General features: G+C 37.4%; 1 protein-coding gene and 1 pseudogene across 2 annotated transcripts in view; both read right to left on the bottom strand.

Annotated features, from left to right (window-relative positions):
• The window catches only part of SYT16 (synaptotagmin 16), a 453,110-nt gene that overhangs the window by 312,998 nt on the left and 112,351 nt on the right, over positions 1-27,761 (bottom strand). The window lies entirely within an intron of this gene.
• Positions 23,537-24,627, bottom strand: LOC128593833 (cofilin-1-like; annotated as a pseudogene).

Below are 27,761 nucleotides of genomic sequence, written 5' to 3'. Positions count from 1 at the left end.
TCAAGTAAAAACTCCAAAAGAAATTTGTGGAACTTTACAAACTGATTCCTAAGTGAACATGAAATAGTAAGGACCAAAGGAAAGCTTATATATTTCTAAAGAAGGCAAAGGAGTGTTCTCCCACCATGTGTCAGGACTTACAATAAACTTAGAAAACTGTCTGTAAAGTAACTAGGACAGTGTGATATGGACACACAGATGATATTGCCAGAAAGTCCAGAAACAGTCCACCTGTCATAAGGGACTTTGTTACATGACTATGGAGCCCATATAATGCATCATTCAACCTTAGGCATTATAGGGGAATTATTTATACACAGCTGTGTCAGGTCAACAAATGGAAACCATCATTGAATCAGGCAAATGAGGATGCATTCTCACTGTATCCATGACAGAGGTGGAGAGAATAAGCAGAGCAGCCTTTAGTGAGAACAAAGACACTTTAGCTGCAGATGCAGGTGAAAAATGGAGTACAAATAAAGATATGGGTCAGGTGCTAGATTTGATGATGGGCCAGCGGCCTGCTTTGTTACCTTTATTTTCTCAATAAATTTTGAGGCAAATGTCATCAGCTAAAGATGAAAAGGAAGGGAGCCAAGGGAGCTGGGGTAAGAGAAGACAGTGTAATTGTCCTGGAGAATAGAAAATAAATGTGAACCAAGGCATAATAGGATGGCCAGGCAGTGTCAAGGGCTAATTTTAGATTTATGTCATGAATTTATAGATCAATGAGCACAAGTATGTATGTGTCTTCTGTAACACTGAGCTGCTTCAATGATTATAATGTGGAATCTAAATGAGTAAAATGAAAAATAAGGAGAGAAAGGTGATGGTGGACAATGAAAATGTGGTAGGCTAATGGATTAGAGGTCTGTCGAGAGAGAGATGAGCCAGGAGCACGGGATGGGGGTCAGAGAACAGGTACTTTAAAACAAAGATGTTGGAGATGCTTCCATTTATTGGTGATAAAAGGCCAAGGGATCACGGAAATTGGGGTTGTGAATATTATTTGGGGATTCACAAAATCATAAGTGATATGATGCTACATCTGAGGATAAGAGAAGTAAAATGACTTCACAACAGTGGGAAGAGAGAACATTTATTGAACCCTCATTGTTTCCCAAGAACACAGAAATGCAGGGATGATACCAAAGGGGATCTTTACATGGTTGCACTTGTAATCTGTCACTCATTTTACTAACTTTTAGGTCAAGTAAGAGAGGCAAGGAAAGGCAAGCTCTTCTGCTTTTGTTTTTAAATCATTATGGCAGCCAACTAGGAATTATTAATAATAAAGTTACGCTAACCACCTTGGTAGTATTCCATGTTGGATTGTGGTTGACTCTTTTCTTGAGAAGCATATTGAGTCTATTGGGAGAAATAGACTTACAAAAAGAAATCATATTAATAGCATAAAATGGTAGAAGAGAGGGACTCAACTTTTGTATATGAAAGACTGTGAGTAGTTTATAGTGGTAGCAGAGGTGTGGTCTGAGGGTTCAAGGTTAACACAGTCCTTATCCTAGATAAACATTATAAAGTAATACCAACATTATTTTTCACAGAATTAGAAAAAAAAATCCTAAATTGTAGAAAAATGGACACCATGCTTGCAAAGGACAGTTACTGATTTTTATCATATTAAAGGGAAACACTGAGAACAGGACAGTCTCCTGGCAAGCCTAGAGAGGTTTTGTGACTTGGGAGCAATCCCCCAAGTAACTCGGTGTTCCGAATGAGATAAGATCAGTCACTCATTAGTAAGCAGGTGTTAAACATTGATGTTTGGTACTTCTTCATGGGGGTTGTGGAGAAAGAACATGAGAGGAAAAAGCATGTGGCAATCCTTATGCATGCAGCTCACGTATGTAATTACCTTAACTCTCCACACTTGTTGTGTATAACCTTAATAAATACCCATTGTGGAGGGGGCTCTGGGCTACCCTGCACTTAAGGTTAGCCTGCCTCCCGCAAGCTTGTAATTCTAATCCATGTCATGCCTGGTTCCTTCATGCGGTGACTGAGACCAGGGCCATAGGGGTCGCAACAATAAATTTCATATGAAATCAAAAAAAGAGCCTGAATAGCCAAAATAATCCTAAGGAAAAAGAACAAATATGAAGGCATTACATTATCTGACTCTTGAATTATACTGCAAGGTTATAATAATCAAAATGGCAGAGTCCTGGTGTAAAAGTAAGCAGAGATACCGGTCAATGGAACAGAATAGAGAACTTAGAAATAAAGCAGTATACCTTCAACCAACTGATTTTCAATGAACTTGACAAAAATAGATAGTGAGGAAAGGATGATGGTGCTGGGAAAACTGGACAGCCACATGCAGAAGAATGAAACTAGATCCATATCTCTTAGCACATAAAAAAAACTAACTCAAGATGGATTAAAGACTTAAATGTAAGACCTGAAACCATACACATGCCAGAAGAAAACAGGAAAAACTCTCTGGACACTGACCTAGGCAAAGAATTTATGACTAAGAACCCAAAAGCAAATACAGCACCAACAAAAATAAACAACTAAATGAGACTAAATTAAGCTAAAAAGTTTCTGCACAATAAAGAAAATAATCAACAGAGTAAAAAGAGAATCCATAGAATGTGGGAAAATATTCTGCACAATAAAGAAAATAATCAACAGAGTAAAAAGAGAATCCATAGAATGTGGGAAAATATCCTCAAACTAAACCTTCCACAAAGGACTAACATCCAGAATCTACAGAGAACTCAAACAAATCAGCAAAAGAAAAAGTAACCTCATCAAAAAGGGAGCAGAAGACATGAACAGATTTTTTTCTAAAGAAGATGTACAAATGGCCCAAAATCATATGGAAAAATGTTCAACATCATAGGGAAATGCAAGTTAAAACCACAATGAGATACCACCTTACCCCTATCAGAATGGCCATTATTAAAAAATCAAAAAGCAGTAGATGTTGGTGAAAAGAGAATGCTTTCACACTGTTAGTGGAACTGCAAACTACAATAGTATAATCTCTATGCAAAATAGTATGGAGATTCCTCAAAGAGCTAAAAGTAGACCTATCGTTCAATCCAGCAACCCACTAGTGGGTATCTACCCAAAAGAAAACAAGTCATTTTATCAAAAAAGACACCTATACCTGGATGTTTATTACAGCACAACTCACAATAGCAAAGATACAGAGTGAACTAAGTGCCCATCAAATGATGAGAAGATAAAGAAAACACTATGTGTATATGTATACCATGGATATTACTCAGCTGTAAAAGGAGTGAAATGACATCTTTTGCAGAAACTTGAATGAAACTGGAGGTCATGTATCCTAAATAAAGTATCTAAGGAAAGGAAAAACAAATACCACATTCTCTGGAAACTAAAAAAATGGGTATATACAGCCATAAAGTTATGTAACGGACATTGGAAACTAAGAAAAGACAAAGGTGTCAAGGGAGTAAGGGACCAAAAGTGACCTATCAGATGCAATGCAAGCTATTCTGGTGAGGGGCGTACTAAAGCCCTGACTTTACAATTCACCCATGTGAGAAAAAAGCAGCTGTACCCCATAAATTGATACATAGATAGATAGGCTCTGAATAAGCAAAGAAAAACATACTCAGAAAGACAAAGTTTTGGTGAAAGTTAAACTATTTTTCATCCTTTGTACACCTTAGAATCACTCCTGTATTTTATTCTCTACATCCTGGCATTAATTTGAAATGGCCTTGATCCTTGGAATCCCAAATTTAACACTCTTCAAAACAAAGTAGCTTTTCTCTTCTATTTTATGAGCAAAGGGACCACATAATAGGGAATGGTACTGTCTGGGACTTTGAACCAAAACTAAAAGAGGTAAAACCCTATTTCATATGTATAAACATTAAAGACTCCATTTTGATTTCATAAAAGAATGAATTTGTTTCAAAAAAAAATAAGATAAATAGAGAACCAAGAGATGAATCCAGCTACTTACTGTTATTTGATCTTTGACAAGCCAATTAAAAACTCAGTGGGGAAAAGATTCCCTATTTAAGAAATGGTGCTGGCCGAACTGGCTGGCAACCTGTGGAAGATTGAAACTGGACCCACACCTTTCACCATTAACTAAGATAGACTCTCACTGGATAAAAGATTTAAACTTAAGACATGAAACTATTAAAATACTTGAAGAAAGTGCAGGGAAAACTCTTGACGGAATTGGCCTGGGTGAATATTTTATGAGAAGGACTCCCCAGCAATTGAAGCAGTATCAAAAATACATTACTGGGACCTGATCAAACTAAAAAGCTTCTGCACAGCCAAGAACACAGTAAGTAAAGCAAGCAGATAGCCCTCAGAATGGGAGAAAATATTTGCAGGTTATACCTCCGATAAAGGTTTAATAACCAGAATCTACAGAAAACTCAAACGTATTAGCAAGAAAAGAACAAGTGGTCCCATCTCAGGGTGGGCAAGGGACTTGAAGAGAAACTTCTCTAAAGAAGACAGACGCACGATCTATAAACACATGAAAAAAAGCTCATCATCCTTAATCATCAGAAAAATGCAAATCAAAACTACTTTCAGATATCACCTAACCCCTGTAAGAGTAGCCCACATAACAAAATCCTAAAACCAGAGATGTCGTGGATGTGGAGAAAAGAGCACACTTCTACACTGCTGGTGGGAATGCACACTAATACGTTCCTTCTGGAAGGATGTTTAGAGAATACTCAGAGACCTTAAAATATACCTGCCATTCGATCCTATAATTCCTTTACTAGGTATATACCCAGAAGACCAAAAATCACAATATAACAAAGACATCTGTACCAGAATGTTTATTGCAGCCCAATTCATAATTGCTAAGTCATGGAAGAAGCCCAAGTGCCCATCGACCCACAAATGGACTAGCAAATTGTGGTACATGTATACCATGGAATATTATATGCAGCCTTAAAGAAAGATGGAGACTTTACCTCTTTCATGTTTACATGGATGGAGCTGGAACATATTCTTCTTAGCAAAGTATCTCAGGAATGGAAGAAAAAGTATCCAATGTACTCAGCCCTACTATGAAGGTAATTTATAGCTTTCACATGAAGGCTATAACCCAACTATATAGCACAAGAATATGGGGAAAGGGCCAAGGGAGGGGAAGGGAGAGGGGAGATTAGAGTGGAGGGAGGGTAATGGCTGGGGCCACACCTATGGTGCATCTTAGAATGGGTACAGGCAAAACTTACTAAATGCAGAATACAAATGTCTACATACAATAACTAAGAAAATGCCATGAAGGCTACGTTGAACAGTTTGATGAGAATATTTCAGATTGTATATGAAACCACCCCTTGATTGCACTAATGTACACAGCTATGATTTAACAATTAAAAAAAAGATAAAGTAAGTTTCCTTACTGCATAGGCACAGCTTCTAGATAAAACCTCTTTCCTAGGCTGCCACACCAAACCCCTTCTATTTTGAAATTCTGTACCTCCCACAACAGGTTAGCCAAAACTTTCTAATGTTCTCCTGGACTTTTCCTAGTCCACAGTGGAAGATGGAGAGAATAAAGTTTATGTTGGATTCTATGCTGATACACAGGGAGGCAGGGGGATACTGAGAACAAAATCAGGAATTCAAACTACTTCACAAACCTGGCTTCCAGCATGAATCTGGTTGAAATGTCTTGGCTTTCTTCTCTTGGAATCAAAGTCCTCAAGACTTGATGAGCCAGTGTGAGAGATGTGTGTTTGTCTCAAGCATGACCATGTAGCCACTGAAAGTAATTTCATAGCCAGGTACAACTGAAAATCAAACTCATGGTGCTGCGGTCATGTCCCTGATCGGAGAGACTCCCAGATTAAAACTGCCCCACTGTGTTTCGTTTCCTCACACATGATAACCATCTCAGCTCTTGGAGATTTCCAGATCAACTCTGGTGTTCCCATAACTGAGCAAAGGAGAACCAAGAAATGCCCCGCTTGGCTTGTGGAAGTTACTGAGTCGAACATTTCTCCCATTATTATACCAAGAATGTTTTAAAGACTTTACACTCACCTTCATTTCTAATGTAGTAATAATCACTGACTTTGTGAAGACAAAATAAGAGGTAATTAGAAGCTGCATCTTAGTCCCCTTTCAGATTTTCCCCTCCATACCACAATACTCTTATTTGAGGAGTTTGACTGAACAGTGTCCATATCCTCCTCCCCTGGGGTCCTGCTCAGGCCTGGTGTATTTACAGTGTGCACCTATGTGCCTGGCATGTACTGGGCACTGACACCCAGAGTAAGCTCTGCTTACCAGGTTCCCGATGTCTACTCACCTCCTAAATAATTCCACCATGTTCCTGCCCAACTATAGGCCTCAATTCTCCTGATGGCTCCTGATAGACAAGTGGTTTTCAACATTTACTATCCCACAACACACTTGAACGTCCACAGCACACTTACAGTATGTTGACAAAAACAGCAAAAATATATATATACTTACTTTTCAAAAATAATTTCATTAATGATCCTTAAAAGTGTTTACAGCACATTGGCTGAAAATCACTGTGATAGACTAAACTTTCCCACCCAACCTGAAGACCACGGGATAACCATGCAGGACCCATATGGTCACTAGTACACGTAACTTCCTAGGGAGAAGGGCATGGGCCAGCATTCAACTCTGATGGAACTAGGGGTGCCCAGGGGCTTCATGCCCCGGCATTTCTGTCCCCAGCCTGGATCTTGGAGCCCTGGGAGACTTTTCAACCCTCAGAGGCCTAGGTTACACTTCAGCCCTAATGAATCAGAATTTCTGGCTATAAGTCTGAGGCACATATCTTTTTAAAGCTCCGGAAGAGCTTTAAATGTTGCAAACCACTGTCCCATCTTAGTACCGGGAAGAGGGCCCCTCATACTTCACAAGAGATCAGTGTTTCTCTAGGCATCCCTGACAACAGACCCAATGGTGGGACCATGGCAGTGTGTGTGTGTAATGGTCTTCCATCCCTGAGATGCAGATGAGAATGCCACCCAGATGTCAACCACCACCCACCCTTCAGACAGAAGGCTGAACGCCACCCTCCTCTCACCCCAGGTGTCCCTGGTTTCCTGGTAGGGAAAAATACTTAAGGGCAAGCTGTTGAAAAAAACCTACTGTCTCCCACACTCCCCCCCACAGTTAATACAGACATAATACAAACATCTAACTGGCACAGCTTTGAGATGACGTATGAGGAACAACAGAGAATTTGCTGAGTGGAAGAAAAGTAAGAGACCTGCTGAGGAAAACCACCTCTGCCTGCCGGGATCCCAGGAGAAAAGAGGGCTCCCTTCAGCTCTGTTTGGACAACCAGGGGGTGAACTCTGAACATAAACTACCTGGTTTCTCCGGCTGTACTAGAGACACAAGATATTTCTGTTCCTAAGCAACAGACAGATGCCTTAATTTCCCATCCTGGCTCAGACTGGAATAATTCAATTCCCTGTTTCCTTCACAGCTCAACCCCTGCTTCCTACCTATCTACAGAACAGAAGCTTGAAATGTTGTGCCACCCCTACCCTGATGCTATCTCACACACACAGACAGCGATCTCCTGAAAGGCTCCGCCCTGTTCTTTTTGGGTACAAAGAAAGGAACATAATCTAGAACACCATCTGTCATCCTGAAATAGCCAATAGTGGCACTATTTTTACCCAGCAATTACCAAACAAATGGAGTCATTTGAAAGAGTCGCAGCTGTTCCTTGGTGTTATCTCAGTGCAAATATGACATAACACGTGCTGATTTTGTTTTCTGCTTTGTGTCTCATGGACACCAAACCAGTGACAATTTCTCAACCTCCCATCAGAACACAAGTCAAAGTGTGTACTCCATAACTGAGTCACTCAGGCAAATTAAAAATCCCTCATTATCTTGATTACACGGTCAGGATTTTGTTAAATGTGGTTCTCATTTAGACAGTGCATACCATGAGCTGCATGTTTCAGAGTGGGTGCTAGGAAGCTTTTTAATCTCACAGAAAACAAGATTGGGTTTTTTTTCTTTTCCTGGCTAAATGCAACCTGAAAGAAGGATCATGATTTATATGTAAGTTAGCACTGTTAGCAAAAAAAAAAACGGCAAAATTATGCAAAATGAATCCTACTTTCCCATTATTGACCTTCTTCAGAAAATCAGACAGGAGCCATACTGAAATAAACACGCCCAGTAAACTAAACACACACGCTCAGCGCACACAGGCATGTGTGCACATGCGCACACAGGGGCACGTCTGTCAAACTTCTGTCATCCTTTTTATCTACCTATATCTGAAGCCTAGGTTGGAATTAGGTTTGGGGAATTCCCTAACCTAAAAAGGCAGTGCTCACCCTCCACAGTGGCCCTGAAAATGTCACAGACTCATTTTCCCAGCCACCCTTGCAGCTGGGACAAAGAAACATGATCTACCACAGTCAGATGAGCCCACCCAAGAGTGATCACCCAGCACTCGCTCTGGGAAGAGAGATCTTGCATGAACACAGAGGTCCAGGAGCAGTGGGGCTGGTGCGGGCATATGCTGCTCAGTATCAGTGGCACCAGAAGTACAAGAGGCTTTGCAATAAAAGGAGCATCCAGTAGACCCACTCCACAAGCTGACTTCATGTCTGCAACGTGGCTCTCCAGCCCTCCCAGAGCCCCTGTTAACAGGCAGCATCCTTTTAAGAAACTCATTTGCCATTTAGATCAACCAGCACTGGTTTTCATGGCTACATCCAAGAACTGTACATCAGAAAATGTTTTTTTAATGCTTTCATTGTATCAAAGACTAATAATCTACTTGGGAGTTTTGTTATCTTTCGAAATTTTCCAGCTCTGAGTCACCAATCTTTATTTTACACATACCTAATCCACAGGCATGTCTCTAATTCTGAAAGTTCCCCAGTTCCTCATTCTCAACTGGGAACATAACCAAAAATAGAAAGAAAAAAGTCATGAAAGGAAGGTAGAGGTTGACACAGCTAGTTCCTTATAAGACTATTCCTCAAGGAATCAAGACTCATCATAGCTACACGCTAAAGCCACGGCACTGATACCAGGCAAGGCATAGGTAGACCACAACATTTCTAAGCAGTACTTCCCAAACTTTAATTTGCCTATGAATCTCATGAGGATTGTGTTCATGTAGACTGATTTAACAAATCTGAGATGCTGCAGCTCCCACATGGCACCAAGGTCACCATTCCACAGTTGTACTCTGCATAGCAAGGTTTTTAGTACTCAGGTGCTCTTCCTAAGTCCCCCACTCAAATTATCCCTGCACAGAAAAAATTTCAATGTGTTCTCTCTCCATTATCTGGAGCACATCCCTGCTACTTTTCCTTTTAATTTTATATTTAGAATAACTAGACTCTAAAGTGGCAATACATTCCATCATTTGGCAAATGTCTCACACCACATGGAAAATTTCTTATGTGTGAAGCTTTAGAACATATAGAACAAATTAGATCTTGCTTCATTGGTCTTGAAAATGTTAAATTCTAAAGATCTAGCCTGTTGAACATCAGGGCCATTCACACTTTCAGTTTGGATACTGTAGAGTAAATGGGTTTAGGGACCGCTACTATTTTATGGTCCCAAAGATTCCCATTTGGATGGACTTTAATTTTTTTTAACTGTAAATTAAAAGTATAAAGACTTAATCTTCAAAGCTCTGTAATGCCTGTATTAAGTATTAAGTATAGGAGCACACAAAGAAATAGTCTCTGTGCCTCACCTGCTGTAAAAATGCATTTTGTTTGTACAGTCATCCCTCGATACACATGGGGACTCCACAACACCCCGTACCCTGCACATATCAAAATCCCAGCACACTAAAGTCAGCTCTGTAGAACCTGCACACCCAAAATTCAGCCCTCCATATACACAGGTTTCACATCCCAAGAGTACTGTGTGGTTGAAAAAAATCCACATGTAAGTGGACCCACAAAGTTCAAGCCTGTGTTGTTTAAGGGTCAACTGAATTTCCTTGTCACACTTTCCTTTCCTGCATTTAATTTTTTCTACAGCAGTGTCTTTGAACAGACCTGTTTCTTGCCAAAATGAACAAAATTTTCTTGCAAAATGCTGCAATTAGAGTTCATATCCACCACCCTCTGTAGAGATGTTGTGTCACGTCATCGGCTTGTACCCCAGATTTACCCCAAAATTGACCATCACATTTTTCTGAGCATGAATCAGTGCAGTTTCTGACACTAATAACTCCTCACTAAACATGTCCAAAATTTCACAATACGTACAAAAATTAAGAGAAGCCCACAGCCCTTTTATAATACCTCTAGAAACAAATGCAGTCCTGGAAGTCCATAGAGCAGGGAAAGACATCAGCTTACTTTCAGGTATTTTCACATGTCATTCTATTTTTTATTCTATGCTGACGGACAGCTTGCATTAATGGTCAGAAATAGGAAACAATTCATTAATTAGGGACATTTTAGCACTTGTCTTGTGAATATTAATCTTTGCAGTATTACAAAAAGATTCTCTGCCCACTTGGCCCACCATGCACTATTCCCTACTGAGGTGAGAAAAGGATTTCTAGGGGGGAAAATACGTCAAAGTTAGGCTATGGGTACACATTACTCACAAAAGAGATCCGCTTTCCAGAGGGTGTTCTGAAAAACCTCAAGCTCTATGGCCAATGGGCCTGGTAGGAAGTAAGAGGGAAGGGAGACCACTGCAGGCAGGCCTTGGTGGGGACAGAGTGGGAGAAGGAAAGAGAGGAGCTGCTAAGAAGCAGCCAGGCAAACCCAGCACAACAGAAAGAGGCTTGAAGCGAACCAGGAAAAATCCCTATTCACCCTCTGGACCCCATTTCATTCCTGACTGGGAACATGGTGGTTTCTCTACATATTGGGATAAGACTATGAGCCCTTTCCTCTGTTTTGGGAAAGAGTTACGTTTTTTCAACCAAGGACTCCACAGTAACAAAGGTTAGGGTCCATCTGACATCACATACTTAAATGTCATAGGCTTTTACAACTCAGTTGTTCTCTTTTCCCAGGAAGGATCTATCTACAGTTAATGTTTTAGTTGGCCCATTCTCAGTAAAACATTGATCTTTCCTTAACAAACCATTGCTTCTCATGAGAAAAATCAAACAGATAAGGATAATTAATTTGCCTACGGACACACTGTACCTGTGAATAGGTTTTAGAATGATCCTCTTCCAAGATACTGTTCAAAATCTGATTCTATAAACTTAATCGCTCTTAAGCATTTTTACAAAAATGTAAACAATTTGTACAAAACTAAGTTTAGTCTTTAGAGTTTGAACTATACATCCAAACAGACAAGAGCTAACTCCTTGCCCTGAAAGAAAAGAAGACAAGAGGAATTGAGTGAGATGAGGACACTTGATCCAAAGCCTGTTATTCCCAAACCTCCGAGCTGAGCAGAGAACGTTCCCACAGCAATATGCCCTGGGTTTCAGCGGCTCAACACCTTGCTTCTCAGAAAATACTGAACAGGAAATATTTTTCATTCTTGAGAAGAAATAGGAAAGGACAATGAAGACATGGAGAGGAACTGAAGCTTCTGGGCTCCAGCAAATTCCAGGTGAACTTATGCAGGGAGACCTCCACTGTAGGTCTCAAACCAAGACTGAACTTCAGAATGTCTGTACTGACATTTTTTTAATTTGTATTAGACAGCTATAGGTATGAAAATATATTATGTGACTACGGAAAATTGTTAAGTAACCACCAAATAAGGAAGAGTTTATGATTATGCATCAGTAATGCTAGAAAACAATGCATAAATGTTTATAATTATTTCAATAATCAGGATATGGAACTGCATACATAGTGTAATTACAATGGCTAGCAACAACAATTTATTGAACACTTTCATATTTCCAATCCATGCCACTATATTTTTTTACAAAGGTGGTCCAATCATTCATACATTTTTCAGGTTAAAAAAAAAAAGAATCTTAAAGAGGGCAATGTTCTCAAGATTTAAAAAAAGGAGAAAAAAGTAAAAAACAGAACACTAAAATTAAATTATAGGATCAAAAAACTCCAAAATCTCATTATACTAACAGTGCTGCCTAAAAATTTCATATAGGACAAAAAAAAAAAAGAACTGAAAGAAAATATGCTAAGATGATAAAATTTTGTATAATGGCATTGCTATTTTTCTTTTATATACAGTCTATAATGTGTTATTATGGTTTTTATAACTATTGTAAATTGGTATGGAAAAAGGTAAGGAATCCAGTTACAATCATAATGTAGTAGGGAAAAAATTTAACCTCCTGCCTTCAAAAACTAAAGCATTGGTAAAAATATATGAAAATGGTTTCAAAATACAGGAAAACAGCACAAAACAGTGATGTCCAAAAGAAATGAAAAAATTAAAATGATCTATTTGAATGCCCCAGCTTGCTGCCCAGAGAGCACAGCATAGCACAGGCAAGGGGAGGCCAAACAGAGGCAGAACACAATCACGTTGAGTTGAACAGAAAGAGTGTGGAGTTTGGTGAAGGCACCGTCACTAGAATATGTGGGGTAAAGTACTGAAGGAAAAAGGAATTCACAGACTGCTCTGGATATCTGTATAGGGTTTCATTTGAGTCTTTGAGGACAGATAAGCACATTTATATGAAGAAATGACCAAGACCAGAGAAAGCACCACCAGAAAGATATGGTCAAAAACACTCTCAGAGCTCACAAATGCCTAAGAATAATTTTTGTGCCCATTAACCAGTATGTAAAAATGTTAATGTACAGAGCATAAAGTAGAGATAAATTGCTCCAGCAGTGAGGCCCAATTACCAGTACTTTAAAGTTTCATATGTACTCACCTAACAAAGCTTAAAAGCAAGTCTCAAGAAGATTAGACTACTGCAGAACAGCTTAACTCCCACCCAGGACAAATCCAGAAATATTTCAAGAAATTAAACAAACCACCACTCAATAATATAAAATTCACAATATCTATCATTCAACCAAAAATTACCAGGCAGGCACAAAAAGCAAAATGGGCAGATCAAGAAATAGAAACAGGCCCAGTAATGACAGAAAATATAATAAAAATAATTAAACATGGTTTTTTAAATAGATATTATAAATATACTCCTCTTAAGTATGTGTAAAATAGAGGGGAAGGTAAAAAAGACATAAATAAAATTTATAGACATGATTAGTATGACACCTGAGATAAAAAATAAACTGATGAGATGAACAGCCAAAAAACACATGAAGAAATGCTCATTATCCTGCATCATCAGAGAAATGCAAATCAAAACCACCTTAAGATATCACATAACCCTAGTGAAAATAGCCCGCATCACAAAGTCCCAAAGTTGCATATGCTGGCACGGTTGTGGAGAAAAGGGAACACTTTTACATTGCTTGTGGGACTGCAAACTAATACACCCTCTTTGGAAAGAAGTATGGAGAATGCTCAAAAACTCAAAATAGACCTTCCATTTGATCTGACAATCCTATTATTAGGCATCTACCCAGAAGAAAAAAAAAAATCATTTTATTGTAAGGATATTTGCACTAGATTATTTATCACAACTGAATTCACAATCCTCAAGATGTGGAATCAACCAAAGTGCCCATCAGCTCTTGAACAGATCAATAAACTGTGCTATACGTATACCATGGAACACTATTCATCTATAAATAAAGAAACAATATGGAGACTTAACCTGGATAGAGTTAGAAAACATTTTCTTTAGTAGAGTATCACAAGAATGGAAAAGTAAGTATCCAATATATTCAATACTAATATGAAGCCAGTAGACAAATTAATACATGCCTAAACAAGAGAAAAACTCAATTTAATGCAAGTTGGGGCGGGGGGGGAAAGGGAGGGGAAAAGAGGAGAAGAGAGGGGAGTTGGTGTGCTCTCACCTAATGGGCACAACGTAAGGGTATATGGCACACCTCCTGGGTAAGGGATACAACTTCAATAGGGGCCTCACCTAACAAACATAAACACTATAACCTAACTATGTGTATATACATACTATATATACATACACACACACACGCACAGATGAGATTAACAGATCAGGCATTATAGTAAAAAAAATATTGACACGAATACATACTGATAAAAACTATCAAGAACAAAACACAGAGAAAGAAAACTTTTAGCAAAAGGGATCAATGGCTGCCAACAACATGATGCATCCTAGTATATATATAATTGAAGTTCCAGAAAAAAAGGAACATAGAAAAAATATTTGAAGAAACAGTGGCCAAACAAATTTTCAAATATGAAAAAAATTATGAAGCCACATATCTAAGAATCTCAACAAACTCTAAGCAGAAACAATTAGAACACCAAATCAATCAGGTTGTGGAAAACTCAGTGATAACAAGAAAATCTTAAAAGCAGCAAGTAGAAATAAGACATTATATTCAAACAAAGAAGCAAAGTTAAGAATGACAGATATACTTCTCATCAGAAACAATACAAGCCAGAGGACAGTGGAACAACATCTTTAAAACAATGAAGAAGAACAAAAATAAACCCTGGCAAACTAGAATTTGATACCCAGAAAAAATATCCTTCACTAATGAAACTGAAATAAAGACTATTTAAGTCATACAAAAGGTAAAAGAATATATCACAAGCATCACTGCACATATTTAAGGAATTCCTTCAGTAAAAGGCAAATAATAGGCTTGGCACCCATAGCTCAGTAGTTAGGGTGCCGGCCACATACCCCAAGGCTGGTGGGTGTGAACCCAGCCCGGGCCTGCTAAACAACAATGACAACTGTAACAAAAAAAAACAACCAGGTATTGTGGCAGGTGCCTGTAGTCCCAGCTACTTGGGAGGCTGAGGCAAGAGAATCATGTCAGCCCAAGAGTTTGAGGTTGCTGTGATCCGTGACACCACAGCACTCTACCGAGGGCAACATAGTAATACTATGTCTCAAAAAAAAAAAAAAAAAAAAAGGTAAATAATACCAGACAGAAATTTGTACCTACAAAAAAGGATGAAGAACACTAGATATGATAAAAAGGTAGGCAGATGTAATTTTTTTTAGTTTTAATCTATTTGAAAGATAAATTTTAAAGCAGCTGGCCAGGAATGGTAGCTCACAACTATAATCCTACCATTCTGTGAGGCTGAGGCAGAAAGATCCCTTGAGCTCAGGAGTCTGAGACCAGCCTGAGCAAGAGTAACACTCCATCTCTACTAAAAATAGAAAAAACTAGCCAGGCATTGTATTGTAGCAGGTATTATAGTCCCAGCTGCTCAGGAGGCTGAGGCAAGAGGATTACTCAAGCCCAAGAGTTTGAGGTTGCTGTGAGCTAGGACACCATAGCACTCCACCCAGGGTGACAGAATGAGATTCTGTCTCAATAAAAAAGAAAAGAAAAAAAGATAAATTTTAAAGCAACTATAACGATACCGCATTGTTGGGTGTCTTAGTCAATTTGGGCTTCTATAACAAATTATCATAGACTGGGTGGCTTAAACAACATTTATTTCTCACAATTCTGGACCTGAGAAATCCAAGATCATGGCACTGGCAGAGTCAGTATCTGGTTAGGACCTGCATTACAGGTTTGCAGATGATCATTCCTTTGTCTTTGACAAAGAGCAAAGACAGGGGAAGTATACTCAATTCTTATAAGGGTACTAATCCCATATGGGAGGGCTCCATGCTCATGATCTAATTATCTCCCAAGGGAGCCACCTCTGAATTCTATCACATTGACGACTAGGCAAAATGAACATTTAGTCCATAGTCCCTGGGTACATAACAGATGCAGCCATAAAACATATGACAATAACAACACGAAGGCCAAGAGTGAAAAAACAGTATATAGTTGTAAGGTTCTTACATCCACCATACAGAAAGTACTGTAATATTATTTTAAGGTGGACTGTGACAAATTAAAAAGTTATACTATAAACTCTAGATGCAGGGTGTCTAACCTGCAGCCCACAGGCCACATGTAGATTATCTGAGACCTATTTTGCTTATCTGTGGCATCAGATATTGTGAAAACTAAGTACGGACCTTTTTGGTTCATCAAATTTCATTAGTGTTTAGGTATTTAATGTGTGGTCCAAGACAACTCTTATGGTAGCAATGAGTGGGAGAAGAAAAAAAAAGGTTGGACATCCCTGTGAGCAAACACTAAAATAACAAAAAGGTATAGCTAATAAGCAAAAATAAATAAGCTAAAATTGAATCAAAATACTTATTATCCAAAAGGAGGTAGGAAATAAAGTAAATAGAACAAAGAACAGGTAAGACAATCAGAAAACAAATATTGAAATAGTAGGTTTAAATCCAACTATAGTAATAATCATCTTAAATTGAAATAGTCTAAACTTACAAACTAAAAAACAGCATGTAAAATTGTATGAAAGAGCAATACTAAACTAAAGTAAATAAGAAATTTACTTTAATTAAAAAGACATAGAATAGTTACAAGTAAAAAAGATATAAAAAGACAAACCACACTAACAATAATCATATGAAATCTAAGTGGCTATACTAAGACCAAAGTAAATTTTAGAATAAGAAATATCCCCCCATCCCCCACCCCCAGAAAGGAAAATTTCATAATGACAAAGGGATCAATTCACCAGAATTACAACAATCCTGAATATTTGTTCAGACAATAAAAAAGCTTCTAAAAGCTGTGGGAGGCAGGCATGCCAAATTCCTCACAGACTTTCCAACTCAGGGTAAATTGCCCAGTCAGGGGAATGGCTGCTTGACTATCTCTGCATGGGGATTCAGCAGTACAGGTGAGCTAAGTTAGGAAAGTTAAGATAGCTCAAAGGGATGAAACTTGTTTCCCCACCTCCCTTTCTTTTCTCCCTGTGTATATTATCTAGCCACTTCAGATGTTCCCATTACCCTATGTCCCTATTTATCCAACCTTTATCCAACCTTCCTTGGGGCTATAATCTCACGTCTCATTTTTAACCTTGACTACAGACTGCCATGCACTTTTGCACTTATACTCTGTTATGGTACCTAATAAAAAGACTCCTGAGAAGTAGGACAGGTTGCTGCATTGTTTTAAGGCTGCCACCAGGCACATGAAACAACATATGCCCTTCCAGGCTTCCAGGCTTTATGCTATAGTTTGGTGTGAAGTCTCATGATTTCTCCAGCACCATCTCCCTTGCTGACCACTGTCCCAGATTGAGGTCCACAGGATCCTCAACAAAAGGCATGAAGCAAAAATTGATGCAATTAGAAGAATAGACAAATTCATAATTATAATTGGTCATTTCAATAGCCCAATCTCAATAATTGACAGAAAAAGTAGACAGAAATTCAGTAAAGATATAAAACACTAGAACAACACTGGCAACAAAATTAATCTACTTGACACTTATAGAATATTACACACACACACACATACCCCAAAAAGTACACATTTTTATCAAGTACACATGAAATGCTTACCTTGACCCCAAGCTGGGCAACAAAACAAGTCTCAGTAAATTTAAAAGGGTTTACAACATACAGAGTATGTTATCTAACCAGAGTTAAATAAGAAATCAATAACAAAGATGTTTCTAGACAGTTCCCCCAAATATCTGGAAATAAGAACACACTTGTAAATATCCTATAAGTGAAAGAAGTCACAAAGAAAATGAGAAAATCCATTCGTGGGTCGATGGGCACTTGGGCTTCTTCCATGACTTAGCAATTATGAATTGGGCTGCAATAAACATTCTGGTACAGATGTCTTGTTATATTGTGACTTTTGATCTTCTGGGTATAGACCTAGTAAAGGAATTATAGGATCGAATGGCAGGTCTATTTTTAGGTCTCTAAGTATTCTCCAAACATCCTTCCAGAAGGAACCTATTAGTGGGCATTCCCACCAGCAGTGTAGAAGTGTGCCCTTTCCTCCACATCCACGCCAACATTTCTGGTTTTGGGATTTTGTTATGGGGGCTACTCTTACTGGGGTTAGGTGATATCTCAAAGTAGTTTTGATTTGCATTTCTCTGATGATTAAGGATGATGAGCTTTTTATCATGTGTTTGTAGATCTTGCATCGGTCTTCTAGCAAATTGTGGTACATGTATACCATGGAATACTATGCAGCCTTAAAGAAAGATGGAGACTTTACTCTTTCATGTTTACATGGATGGAGCTGGAACATATTCTTCTTAGCAAAGTATCTCAGGAATGGAAGAAAAAGTATCCAATGTACTCAGCCCTACTATGAAGCTAAATTATAGCTTTCACATGAAGACTATAACCCAACTATAGCACAAGACTATGGGGAAAGGGCCAAGGAAGGGGAAGGGAGGGGAGAGATTTTGATGGAGGGAGAGTAATGGGTGGGACCACATCTATGGTTCATCTTAGAATGGGTACAGGTGATTGCACTAATGTACACAGCTATGATTTAACAATAAAAAAAAAGGAAAGAAAATGAGAAAATATTTTGAACTGAATAAAAGTGAAAATAAAATATATCAACATTAGTGGGATGCAGCTAAAGCAGTGCTTATGTTATAAAAATATAAAGATTTAAAATCAATGCTTATGTTCTTAAGAACATGGACAAATAATAGGAAAATATAACAAAAATAAGCACACATTCTTGAGATACTTTAATAAGAATATGTTCCAGCTCCATCCATGTAAACATAAAGGAGGTAAAATCTCCATCCTTTTTTAAGGCTGCATAGTATTCCATGGTATACATATACCACAATTTATTAACCCATTCATGGGTCAATGGGCACTTGGGCTTCTTCCATGACTTGGCAATTATGAATTGAGCTGCAATGAATAAGACTCAATACTATTATGAAACCAATTTATAACCACTCACACTTTCATATGAAAGATAAATCACAACTATAGCCCAGGATGTAGGAGAGGAAAGGAGAGGGATGGGAGGGGAGGGTGGAGATTTGATGGAGGGAGGGTAAACAGTGGGATCATACCTATGGAGCATATTGCAAAGGTAAATGTCATGTCTACTAAGTATAGAATATAAATGTCTTAACACAATAATTAAGTAAATGAGGTGAAACCCTATGTTAACTAATTTTATCTAAGCACTCCAAATTGTATATAAAATCAGCACATTGTATCCCATAAATGCATTAATGTATATGTGATCTATATGTATATGGCTTAACTAAAAAAAAATAAGCACAAAAAAGGAAATAATAAAAACAAAAGCAGAAATCAATGAAATTTTTGCAAAAAGAAAAACAATAGAGAAAATCATTGAAATTAAAAGTTTTTGAGATACGAAAACAAAAATAATAAATCTCTAGCCACACTGATCAGTCTAAAACAGAGGAAAAAAACAAGTAACCATTCTCAGAAATGAAGTAAGGGACATCATTATGAATCCTATAGACACTAAAAGGATAATAAAGATCTATCATGAATAATAATAAGCCAATAAACTTGAAAAACTTTAATGAAATGACAAATTCTTTGAAAGGCATATACAATAAAAGTCCACTTATGAAGAAACAAATAACACAAGTCGCCTCATATTGAAGAAATTACATTTGTAACTTAAAAAACAGGAACATATGGCTTCACTAGGAAATTTTATCAAATATTTATGGAAGAAATAAGATAAAATTTTCACAAAATCTTCATTTCACAAAATGGAAGATAAAGAAGTATCTCCCAAATCATTCTATGAGGGTGGAATTATCTTACTATCAAAATTATCTTACCAGGCAAAAATCTTAAGGAAAAAAACACAGGCCAATATTTTTATGAAGAATAACATAGACACAAAAATTCTTAAAGTCTATCTAAAGAAATACAACAATACATTAAAAAGATATACATCTGTACGACCAAGTGAACTTTATCTCAGGCTAGTTCTATCTCAACGCTAGTTCAACATTCACAAATCAATCCATGTATTTCCACGTATGAACAGACTAAAAAAAGAAAACTATATAATCTTCTCAATAGGTACAGAAAGAAAAAAAAACAGTTAACAAAACTCAACGTTCATTTTTGATCAAAAGTTTCAACAACTAGGAATAGAAGGAATTTCCTCAATCTGATAAAGAACACTGAAGAAAAACCTGTAGGTAACACCAAAACTAAATGCTTTTCCTTTCAAATACAAGCAAAGCTGTTCTATTCAACACATAATCCTTTGTTAAATCCTTGCCTAAGAATTTCATGTTTTTATGCTGGTATAAATATTGTATTTATACAAGTATTATGTTTTAATTGTAAATGGTATTGTGTTTTAATTGTAAATAGTGTTTTAAGTTAATTACTAGTACACAGATAAGCAATTTTCTTGGATATTTTACCTTGCAGCCTGTGAAACTGTTACACCCACTTATTAGTTCTAATAGCATTTATGTAGATTCCATTTCACAGTTCAGGGCATAGAGGGTGTTCGAGGCATTAATAGAGGGAAAACTCTCCAAAGATGAACTAGCAAAATTCTCATGAACCAAATGAAGAAATGAATCACTATTAGAGTGAATCTGCAAACAGAGAATTTTCCTTTTTCCTTTTTTTTTTTCTTTTTTTTTTTGAGACAGAGCCTCAAGCTGAGCCCTGGGTAGAGTGCTGTGGCATCACAGTTCACAGCAACCTCCAACTCTTAGGCTCAAGTGATTCTCCTGCCTCCACCTCCCAAGTAGCTGGGACTACAGGCGCTTGCCACACGCCCGGCTATTTTTTGGTTGCAGCCATCATTGTTGTTTGGTGGGCCCAGGCTGGATTCGAACCCGCCAGCTCAGGTGTATGTAGCTGGCACATTAGCCGCTTGAGCCACAGGCACCGACCCTTCCTTTTTAATCAATATACCTTTCATTTCTTTTTCTCACCATATTGCACTGTACAATACAGGAAGAAAATCCAGGTAAAATTTATTCATAGAAATTGATAAGCAGATTCTAAAATTTACATGGAAATACAAGTGACTTAGATCATCAAAAATAGTGTTAAAAAAAAAAAAAGAAGTGGGAGGACTTACGCTACCTGACTTCAATGCTTATTATATATAAACTAAATAATCAAGTAGCATGGTGTTAGCATAATAAACACATATATTAATTAAAGAGAAAAAGACTCCAGAAATAATCCCACACATATACAATTAATTTCCAACAAAAGTGCCAAGGCAATCCCATGGGGAAAGGATAATAGTTTTCAAAAGTGATGCTAAAACCATTAGAGGCCCATGTGCAAAAATATGAACCTTGACCGTTAGCTCACAAAATAAGCTACAACATGAAATCTATCATAGCCCTAAATGCAAAAAATAAAACTATAAAATTCCTAGAACATAACTAAGGTGAAAATCTATGATTTGGGCTTAGCAATGACCTTTTAGATGCAATACTAAAGCCACATGCTATGAAAGAATAAGCTGGATGTCATTAAAATTTTCTGCTTGGTGAAAGACAACTATCACGAGAAGGAGAAGACGAGCCACAGACTAGAAGAAAATATCTGCAAACAGGACCTGGTCCAGAGTGAGCAGCAGACTCAGCCTGATGGTCGGCATTTTGGGAGTCTTCGTTAAAGACAACTGATAACCCAGACTTATGAGAAGGGAAGAAGCTTAAGAGGTCAAAACTGAAGAAAACTAATACTGAAGAAAAAGATTTTCCCTCTTCCCTCTGATCTTCGCCCAGACCGAAGTCTCTGAATTGTTTTCCCAATGTTTTCTTTTAGTAGTTTCATAGTTTCAAGTCTTAGATTCAAGACTTTATTTTTTAAATTGAGTCATAAACACATAGATCATGTACACATTAATGCATTTCTGGGGTACCATGTGCTGATTTTAAATACAATTTAGAATGCTTACATCAAACTAGTTAATATAGCCTTCATCTCATTTACTTGATTATTGTGTTAAGACATTTATACTCTATACTTAATAGAATTGACATGTAGCCTTGTAATATGAACTACAGGAATGGTCCCACAGTTTACTTTTTATAGCAAGAGTTAAGGGCCTAGTTTCATTTTTCTGCATATGGATATCCAGGTTTTCCAGCACCATTTATTGAAGAGACTATCCTTTCCCTACCATATGTTCTTGGCACCTTTGTCAAAGGTAAGTTCATAAAGATGTGTGGATTATTTCTGGGTTCTCTATCCTGTTCCATTGGTCTATGTGCCTATTTTTATGCCAGTACCATGCTGTTTTGGTGATACGGTTCTGCAGCATAATTTAAAGTCAAGTAATGTGATTCCTCCAGTGTTTTTTTTGCTCAGGATGGCTCTGGCTATTCTGGATCTTTTGTGGTTCCATATAAATTTTATGATTATTTTTTCTATTTTTGTGAAGAATGCTATTGGTATTTTGATGGGAATTGCACCGAAACTGTAGATTGCTTTGGATTATACAAATATTTGAACAATATTGATTCTTTCAATCAATGAGCACAGAATATCTTTCCATTTTTTGTGTCTTTAATTCCTTTCATCAATGTTTTATAGTTTTCATTGCACAGATCATTCACTTCTTTAATTTTACTTCTAAGTATTTTATTTTTAGCTATTGTAAGTGGAATTACATTTTTCTTTTTCAGATTATTTACTGTTGGCATATAGAAATGCTACTTATTTACATATTAATTTTGTATTCTGCATCTTCACTGAATTTATCACTTCTAATAGATTTGGGGGGCTCTTTATATTTCTTTAGATATAAGATCATAAAATATGTAAATATGGATAATTTGAAGTTTTCCTTTTCAATTCAGATGCCCTTTAATTTCTCTCTCGTCTGATTATTCTCACTAGAACCCTCGGTACTATGATGAATAACAGTGGTGAAAGTGGGCATCCTCATCCTGTTCTGAAAAGGCTTTCAGTTTTTCCTTGTTCACTATGGTACTAGCTAGGGTCATAATATTGAGGTAAGTTCCTTATATACCTATTTTTTAAGAGTTTTTATCATGAAGAAATGTTAAATTTTATCAAATCCTTTGTTAGTATCAATTGAAATAATCATATGGCTTTTGTTCTTCATTCTTTTACTATGATATATCCTATTGACAAATTTATGAATGTTGAACCATCCTTGCACTTCTGGGATGAATACCACTTGATCATGATGAATCATCTTTTTAATGTGTTACTGAATTTAGTTTTCTAGTATTTTGCGTGTATGTGTGTTTTAATCAAAGCTCCCTTAGTGGTCCTGCTTCCATGAATGGCTGCAACCAGGGGAAAAAGGAGGGGTCATCTCCACAACACTCCTTTTATACCCATGTAAACTAAACAGACAAGCACAGAGTCACTATTGTGGTTAGAAGTTACCAGCAAGGGAAGGAATGGAACAGGTGAAATGTAGGGGTGTTGTTAAAAAGAATACAGCCCCCCCAAAACTGGGTTCCTGGGGGAAACTTGGTCTGCTTCAACCCAAGAGGAATCAGATAATCAAAAATGGTTTGAGAAGGCCAGAACCTTCAGAGATGGAGGCAGGAGAAAAATCCAGAGGTGGGGGCTGTTTAGCAACTGGGGTAAAGGAATTGTCCTCCCCCTGCTCGGATCCCCCCAGCCCCTCCCATCTGGAAGGAAGGGGGCAGCCTGCAAAGTCCAGGGTCACTTCTGGGGCTGCCAGATGCTCCAGGCAGGGAGCAGGAGAGAGCTAACACAGGCTTGCCCTCCAGGAGACGCCAGCTTCTCTGCCAGGGTGCAGCAGTCCCTGACCTCCTGGAGCAGTTTGCTTATAATTTGTGCTTGTTCTCTGTCAGCTTCTTGATGGCATCTGTGGATCTGGCATAAATCATTTTGCTCTTAAGGTATGCAGATTCAGGGGCCCTAAAAAACAAACAAAACAAAACACCAGGTCCTCCTTCTTGCTCTCCTTTGTCCCATAAGTTGCATGATAGAGGGCACAGTCTGGAAGCATCTTGACAAAGGTGGCGTTGGAGTTGTCAACAGTCCGACCCACATGACCTACCAGGATCTCCCTGCCCTCCTCCAGGGTGCTGTTCTTCTTGTCCTCACTCAGGTAGAACACTGGCTTCTTGCTTCTTCACCTCTGGCGTGGAAGACTTGCACATTTTCATGTCACTGACACCTTGATGACACCATCAGAGACAGCCACACCAGAGGCCATGTTTCTGGACACAAAAGGGTAATGGCAAGGAGAACCAGAGAAGGGAACAGCCATGGTAGCTGCTGCCTGGATTCACTGGGTTTGCTAGTGTTTTGCTAAAGATTTTCACATCTATGTCTATCAAAAATAGTGGCCTACAGTTTTCTTTTTTCTTGATTTTGGAATCAAGGAGATACAGGTATTGTGGAATGACTTTAGGATTATTCCCTTCTCCTTGATTTTTTTGGAATGTTTGGTAGAATTCAGCAGTGAAGCCATCAAGTTGTGGTCTTTTCTTTGCTGGGAGACTTTTTATTGCTGCTTCTATCTCACTACTTATTCAGGTTTTAGATGTTCTCCTGGTTCAATCTTGGTAGACTGTATATGTCCAGGAATTTATCTATTTCTTCTAGGTTTTCCAGTTTATTGTTCTAATGATCATTTAGATTTCTGTGGTATCAGTTGTAACATCTTCTTTTTCACCTCTGACTTTCTTTATTCAGGCTTTCTCTCTCTTCTTCTTAGTTGGGCTAAACGTGTGTCAATTTTTATTATCTTTTCAAATAAATGTTTAGTTTTGTTGATCTTTTATATTTTTTGTTTCAATTTCATTTCTTTCTGCTCTGATCTTTCTTATTTCTTTTATTAATTTTGGGTTTGGTTTACTCTTGTTTCTTTAGTTCTTTAAGATGCATCATTAGATTGTTTATTTGAACCCTTTCTACTTTTTTTTTTTTTTTTTTGTAGAGACAGAGTTTCACTTTATCGCCCTAGGTAGAGTGCCGTGGCCTCACACAGCTCACAGCAACCTCCAACGCCTGGGCTTAAGCGATTCTCTTGCCTCAGCCTCCCGAGTAGCTGGGACTACAGGCACCCACCACAACGCCCGGCTAACCCTTTCTACTTTTTGATGTAGGCACTTACTACTGCAAACTTTCCTCTTATTATTACCTTTGCCATATCCCATAGGTTTTGATATGTTGTGTTTTCATTTGTTTATAGAAATTTTTAAAATTTCCTTCTTAATCTCATCGGCCCATGAGTCAATTGGGAGCATATTGTTTCATTTCCATGTGTTTGTATAGTTCCCTTTGTTACTGATTTCTAGTTTTATTCCATTGAGATCACAGAAAATATCTGGTATAATTTCAAATTTTTTAAGACTTGTTTTGTGGCCTACCATGTGATCTAACCTTGAGAATGATATGTGAGCTGAGAAGAATGTGTACTCAGCAGCTGTTAGATGAAGCTTTCTATAAATACCTATTAAGATTTACTTGGTTTATAGTACAGATTAAGTTCAATGTTTCTTTCTTGATTTCCTGTCAGGATGATTTATCCAATGAGGAAAGTGGAGTGTATTTAGGTCTTCAACAATTATTATATTGAGGTCTATATCTCTCCTTAACTCTGATGATATCTGCTCTCTATATTTGGGTGCTCCAGTGTTGGGTGCATATATATTAATATTTATAATTGTTATATCCTCTTACTGAATTGACTCCTTTATCATTACATAGTGACTTTCTCACTTTTTGCAGATTTGTCTTGACAATCTATTTTATGTGATAGAAATATAGCTACTTCTGCTCTTTGGGTTTTTGGTTTTGGTTTGGTTGCAGGGAATTTCTTTTTTCATCTCTTTATTTTGAGTCTCTGTGTGCCTTTATAGGTGAAGTGTGTTTCTTGTAGATAACATATACTTTGGTCTTTATTTTTTTAATCCAACCAGCCATTCAACACCTTTTGATCGGAGGGTTTAGTTCATTTACCTTCAGTGTTGTTAATGATGGTGAAGACTTACCATCATTAACAATGTTTTCTGTTGTTTTCTGGTCCTCTTTTGTTCCCTTCCTGTGCTCCTTTGTTCCCTTCCTGTGCTCCTTTGTTAAAAGGGATTTTCTCTGGTATGTATTAATTTCCTGCATCTTACTTTTTTTGTGTATCTGTTGTGGTTTTATTATTATGAGGTTACCATGAGGCTGGCAAAAAAAAATTTTTAAATCAATGATTTTAAACATATGACAACTCTGCTTACAAACAAAAACAAGCAAAGAGAAATCTAACAAAAATCCTGCACTTTAACTCCATTTCTCCACCCCAGCTCTTTACCTTTTTGTTGTTTCCATCTATATCTTTTTATATTGCCTCTCAAAAAGTTGTTATAGTAATTTTTCATAGGTTTGTCTTTTGGTCTCCCTACTCAAGATATAAGTGGTTTATACATCACAATTGCAGCAATCGAGTAGATGACTTTTTATTGCTCATTAATGCCCTTCTCTTTCATATTGAAGAACTCCTTTTAGCATTTTTTATAGAACAGATCTGGTGTCAATGAAATCCCTTACCTTTTGTATGTATGGAAAATTCTATATTTCACTTTCATGTTTGAGGATATATTTGCAGGGTCTAATATTTAGGTTTAAGATTTTTTTTCCTTCAGCACTTTGAACATGTCATCCACTATCTCCTAGCCTATAAGGTTTCCACTGAGAAGTCAGAGCTCCTTTATATGTTACTTTTCTTTTTGCTTGCTTCCTTTAGGACTTTTTTAAATCCATGACCTCTGGAGGCTTGATTATTAAATACCTTGAGGTAGTCTTGCTTGGGTTAAGTCTTTTTGGTGTTCTTTGAACCTTCTTGTAACTTTCTCTAGACTTTCAAAGTTCTTTGTTATTATTGGGGGGGATTTTATTTCAGAAGACTAGGGGGGTACAATTATTTTGGTTACATGGTTTACTTTTGTGCGATTTGACTTAAAGTTATAAGTGTGTCCATCACCCAGACAGTGTGCATTGTACCTGTCAGGTGTGAATTTACCCATTCCCTCCTCTCCCCTCCGACTTGGTTTCCATTGAGTGCACATGGATACTGATCTATTAATTCCAATTTAATAGTGAATACATAGAATGTTTGTTTTTTTCTATTCTTGCAATACTTCACTTAGAAGAGTGGTCTCTAGTTCCATCCAAGTTGTTGCAGAAGGTATTAGTTCATCATTTTTTATATCTAAGTAGTATTCGTAGTATACATATATCATATTTTATTAATCCACTCAGGTATTGTTAGGCACTTGAGTTGATTCCATATCTTTGTGGCTATAAATTGTGCTGCTATAAACATTCATGTACATATGTCTTCTTGACAAAATTATTATTTTCCCTTTGGCTAAATAGCCAATAGTGTTATTGCTGGGTCACATGGTAGGTCTACTTTTAATCCTTTGAGACATCTCCACACTACTTTCCATAGAGGTTGTATTAATTTTCAGTCCCACAAGAAGTGTATGAGTTGTCCCTTCTCTCCACATCCACACCAGCATCTATGTTTTTAAGACTTTTTAATAAACATCATTCTCACTGGAGTTAAATGGTATCTTATTGTGGTTTTGATTTGCATTTCCCTGATGATTAGAGATGATGAGTGTTTTTCATATGTTTGTTGTCCATTCATTAGTCTACCACCTTTTGAAAAGCTACTGTTAACGTCTTTTATCCACTTTTTATGGCATTATTTGATTTTTTTTTTCTTGCTGCCCTTTGTATAGCATGCAAATTTTTTCTCCCATTCTGTAGGTTGTCTATTTGCTCTATTGATTGTTTCCATGCTATATAGAAGTTTTTAGTTTAATCAGGTCCCATTTGTTAATTTCTGTTGTTTCCGTGATCACCTTTGTGGTCTTCTTCATAAATTCTTTGCTTTGACCAATATCTGTAAGAGTTTTTC

Source organism: Nycticebus coucang, chromosome 9, assembly GCF_027406575.1.
Source record: "Nycticebus coucang isolate mNycCou1 chromosome 9, mNycCou1.pri, whole genome shotgun sequence".
NCBI lineage: Eukaryota > Metazoa > Chordata > Mammalia > Primates > Lorisidae > Nycticebus > Nycticebus coucang.
This window is presented reverse-complemented; position numbering and strand designations above follow the sequence as displayed.